This window comes from Mus pahari, chromosome 4, assembly GCF_900095145.1.
Source record: "Mus pahari chromosome 4, PAHARI_EIJ_v1.1, whole genome shotgun sequence".
NCBI classification, from domain to species: domain Eukaryota; kingdom Metazoa; phylum Chordata; class Mammalia; order Rodentia; family Muridae; genus Mus; species Mus pahari.
The window spans coordinates 61,958,364-61,963,891 of record NC_034593.1 but is presented as its reverse complement, the minus strand read 5'-3'; positions in this window follow the sequence as shown (position 1 = coordinate 61,963,891).

Below are 5,528 nucleotides of genomic sequence, written 5' to 3'. Positions count from 1 at the left end.
AGAAGAAGAAGAAGAAGAAGAAGAAGAAGAAGAAGAAGAAGAAGAAGAAGAAGAAGAAGAAGAAGAAGAAGAAGAAGAAGAAGAAGAAGAAGAAGAAGTAGTGGGGGGGGGTACAGGCAGGGAGGGATCACAAACCAACTGTACCATTAGAAGAAGGATGTGTACATGGCCCGAGCCAAGTGGAGCTCCAGGTTGCTGAACCTTCCCCTCTGCTTGCTCGTCACAGACGTACACACAGAACGCTGCTTAAAACCTCACCATCTGCACTGGGTCTCTGGTCCAGACTTCCTGCTTTGGAGTCTGCTCCTCTGAGTTCAAAGGAGCTCGGCTCCCAGACAGAAAGTCTGTGCCCTCTGTGTACCTCCATGTCAGGAACACTGTGTCTCCTCATCCTTAAATAACCTACATGGCCCTGGCTAGGACGAGCTGGTGTTTGACCTGTTCTTTCTAGATATAAACGTTGATGGGGAAACCCAAACTTCTATCTGTAATAGGTGATTACTTCTCCAATCTGTAAGTTAAAGGAAGGAAGGTTTTCATTTTCTCTTCCTTCCTCTTTCTTTCTTTCTTCCTTCCTCTTTCTTTCTTTTTTGCTCTTTCTTTCTTCCTTCCTTCCTTCCTTCCTTCCTTCCTTCCTTCCTTTTTAGTCTCCACATGACTATTTTTAAGTATTTCCCTCTATCTTCTTTATATTGTGCTGTTCAACTATATTTGAGGGATTCACCTGAGTAGTTAGTTCCTGGGTTCTGCCATGCTATCTACTGGGTAGAAGACAAACCAGCGTGTGTCTCATCTCAGAGAAGCTATTTGGTTAAAATGAGACAGCTGGCACAACTAGTAACACACAGGGCACCCAGATTCTGACTTGAGAGAAAAGTCCCACTCAGTACTTGTGAATGGGCAACTGGGGTCTAAATTCCAGTGTCATGACTTTGCAGCATCTTAACCACTGAGCTATCTCTCCAGCCCCTGTTTTCACTATTTTTTAAATTTATTTTACTTTTATGAGTATGAATGTTTGGCCTGCATACATGTATACGAACAGCACACGTGTCTCTGGAACTGGGTTTACAGATGGTTGTGAGGGTCCACGTTGGTGCTGAGATTGGAACCCTGGTCTCGTGCAGGAACAGCAAGTGCTCTTAGCTGCTGAGCCATCTCCCAGTCCCGTTCTCACTATCTTAACTGACCAAGGAAAGCCTCTCGGATCTCCGTTTCCTCCCACCTTCTTGGTGTCTGGACTCCAGTCTCTCCACAAACGCCTGCCTTCACTGCACAGGGGCAGCTGCCACGTCTCTGCCAAGTGTTTCTTCAAAGTCTGAGCACCTCTGGGGTGAACTCCTTGCATCTGTTCCTAGAGCAGTGTGGCCACACATATCAGGAAAGTCTGTGGCCACTCGAGCATCCCTTCTACAATACATCACTCCTGAAGTTCCTGCTCTCCTCAGGGGAGGGAAGGACATTTCTGGGAGGAAGGAAATGAAAATTCTGTTCTCTGGGTCTGTGCTTTCCTTTGCCTGCCCCTCATCCTCAGAATCAGAGACAGGAGAACTAGGGATCCTCAGAGCAAATGAGAAGAGCCTCCTTGTGTAAGGGTGGACAGGTCGCAGCTATGGCCACCACTAGATGGACGTTGCCGTTGCTTAGTTGGTTCTGCTGTTCTTTTCGCTGTCTCTTCATTAGCTGGTGATAGTAGTGGTGGTGACGGACCAGACTCACAGTTGTGATTTTCTTGCCTCAGGCTGCTGAGGAGCTGGGCTACGTGTGTGTTGTCAACCACGCACCTTCCACTTACACATTTGCTAACATTCTCTTCACCAGAAATTGTCCCAGAAGTCTCAAAAATTTGACACTATTCTCCTTCATTTTAGGGAAGAAGAAGCTGAGATTCAAGGAACTGAAGCTCAACTTGAGATTTAGCAGCCAATCAATACTTAGCAGGCTGGGGCGGGGCAGGTGGGAGGGGCAAGGGAGGAGGCACTTCCTTTGGGTTTGGGTAGAACTGGTTAGTAGATTTGGGGGTGGGAGACAGTGAGATACCATGTAGCCCCCCACTGGACTCTTCCTGCCCCCCCACATCCCAAGCGCTGGAATTACAGGCAGGCTCCACCACACCAGGCTTAAACTACTTTTAGTTCGTTTTAAGATCTATATTTACGTGTGTGTGTTTGTGTGTGTGTGTGTGTGTGTGTGTGTGTACACAACCAAATAAGCACAAGCAAGTGTGAATGTCCACAGAGGACAGAACAGGCAGCTGAGAGGTTGTGAGCCACCTGCTGTGGGACCTGAGGACTTAACTCCAGTGCTCTGCAAGAGCCAAGAGCAGTCTTAACAGATGAGCCATCTCTCCAGCCCCCAAATCACCCGGAGCAATGCCTAACTATGGGGGCAATTTCACTGCTTGGTAAGGGAAAGCATAAGTTCAGGGGTTCTAAGCAGCCTCCCCCACACAGTGAGTCTGAAGCCAAACAGGATAAGTCAGGGAGTCTCAAACAAACAAACTAACAGTACAAAGTCTCACATGCATGAAAGTTAAGGAACGCCTCTGCTGTTTCTCCAAGTTTAATAAAATATTAAGACCATAAGCGCACCTCCTCTTATACCACGATTCCTTCCCCTATGTTCATATCGCAGGGAAATCTGGCATCTGTAATTAAGAAAATTGGTATAATCATATTAGATTATTGCTGTTAGTTGAGACAAATAAGTTTGAAAGAATAACCAGCACCCACTCTACTTTGTAAAATATGTTCTTTTTTCTCAAACGTGTAAGTTTATTAGTCATAAGGATCGATTGGGTAGAATAAGCACAGAATCAGTGAACTAGTTCATCATCAAGTTTTCACTTGAAAACTTTGTAATCGGACCGACCCACAAAACTTTCAACCCAAAATGTGCCCTATCTACAAAGGGTGCAGGGACAAAGATGGATCACAAAGGGAATGACCAACCAGTGACTGGCCCAAATTGAGACCCATCCCACGGACAAGTACCAATCCCTGACACTATTCATAACACTCTGTTATGCTTACAGACAGGATCCTAGCATAANCGTCCTCTGAGAGACTCCACTCAACAGCTGACCAAAACAGATACAGAGACCCCCAACCGAACATTAGATGGAGTTCTCAGGAGTCCTGTGGAAGAGGCAGGGGAACGACTGGGTGACCCGAAGAGGACAGGGACTCCACAGGAAGATCAACAGAGTCAACTAGCCTGGACCTTGGGGGCTCTTAGAGACTGAGCCACTGACCAAAGAGTGAGCATGACCGGACCTTGCCCCCCACCCCGGCACGTATACAGTAGATGTGCAGCTTGGTCTTCATGTGGGTCCCCCAACAACCGGAGTGGGGTCTGTCCCTTTATTTGTTGCTTGCCTCTGGATGCTGTTCACCTAACTGTGCCACCTTGTCTGGCCTCAGTGAGAGTAGAGGATGCGCCCAGTCCTGCAGTGACTGATGTGTGCGAGTGGGGGTTTGTGGGGGGGAGTGTGATATAGGGGTCACCCTTCTCAGAAAATAAGGGGGGAGGAAGGAACTAAGAGGAGGGAGTTGATATTGAGATGTAAAGTGAATATATAAATAATTTTTTTAAAAAAATGTAGTCTGATGAAAGTAGTAAAATTTCATATTCCCAGGAGAAAGGATAGAATAGAAAATCTTGTTTCTATTTATAAAAAGCCTAGTTCAACAAAGCATTTGACAAATATCAAAAGTTCCAGAAGGGGGCAGCACGAGGCTGTTGCACAGACAACGCTTCGGAGCACTTCGTTTTTTTAACCTCCAAAAAAAACCCCAGAGGTCCAGTTCACTCCCAAAATAATACTCTGGACATTGATCTACAGAATCACTGCCAGGAACTTCTGTCCCTGAGACACCTCCACACGACGGCCACAGCTGAGTATCCGGTGAGGAACGACTGGAGTCCCGGAGGCCGGCCTTGAAGCGCCCTTGGCTTCCCATCTTTCCGTCAGGGCTAACACCGGCTGCATTGCACCATGGAGGACAAGAGCCAATTCCTAGAGTGAACGCGTCTGCACGTAGAGGAGCCTAAGACGGTGACCCAAACCACAATCATTTGGAATGCACGGCTGCGTTACTTCTTAAACAAGCACTTGAAGACTACGTGGGGGTTAGAACCATGGAACAGGAGAGGGGAAAACTCTTCCTCTAGAACAGCCCTCCCACGCAGGCACCCGACACAGTTCTTAAAGCCACTGAAGTCTGAGTGAGAAAACTCATCCAGGGACTGGACAGTTTCCTGTGGATCTCCAGAAGCTATCCACCAGCAAAAACACAAACAAGCATGCTCATTTAACAGCGCCTTATGGTGAGCCTGGTATGGTGGAGGCACACGTGCAACCCTGCGCGAGGGAGGCCGAGACAAGAGGATAGGAAAATTTGAGCTCTCCTATGTTACACGGAGGGATCTTATCTTTCACTCCCTCCACCCACCGATCCCACAAACCCCAACCCTACTCCCACGTTGGGGACTGAAGCCAGGGCCTTGGGCTTGACTCTCCCACCGAGCTAAATCCTTAACTTCATGATCCTATCTTAATGAGGAGACTGTAGAGATGGCCCAGCAGTTGAGAGCGCTTCCCATGCGAGTCTGGGAATTCATCCTAGCAACCTAGCAACCATGAAAAGAGCAGAGGCAGTCTCTCAGACTCCTGGGACCCCAGCCATGACTTCATGGTGACTGTTTGTTTGTTTGTGACAGCATTTCTCTCTGCAGCCCTGATTGTCCTGGACTTCACTCTGTAGATTAAGCTGGCCTCAAACTCAGAGAGATCTACATCCTCTGCATCCAGATTGCTGGGATCAAAGGGATCTAATCTACCACCACCACCTTGCAAAGTGAGGGGTTTTGTTCACCAGTCTTAAAATGAAAACTATTAACACTCAAAAAAAAAAAAATAAATAAAACAACCTGGAGATGATTATCATCAAATCTCCCAGTGATTGTGGTAGCGGGCTACAGAGAGTTTGCAAGGTTGAGCCTATACCATAATGAACTTGGAAAGGAAGTCTGTTATATACACATGGTATGGATTCTGGGAACATAGGTGGGAAACCGTATCATTCTAGACAAACTTACTAGCTGGGAAGAAAAAGCATAACCCTTAGTCAGAGTCATCATAGGCCCAACCCTTACCTTAGACCAGGGACCATCTAAATGATGAGTCACTATTTACACACTCAAACCTTGTATGTATCAAATGTACATATTTGTTTTGAAAAGAATTTAGAAGCTGGGAAGTATGCTCCTCTCGGTGACACCCATTGATATCCTCTGACATCCCATCTACTGTAAATGAAAATTTCTCAAGAGAAACCTAGATTCTCGCAGCTGCAGAGGTTTTTGCTCTTGCTCTGAGAAACAGATTTAGAAGGGAGAATTGTTCTGCCTGTGGGTCCCCCCAGCCCTCAGGAAGCTTCACATTTGATTCCATTCTGAGGGCTGACCCTCAGTCCAAAAGTAAAATAAAGTCCCTAGGAAGCAATGAGAGAAATGCAGAGAGAGGG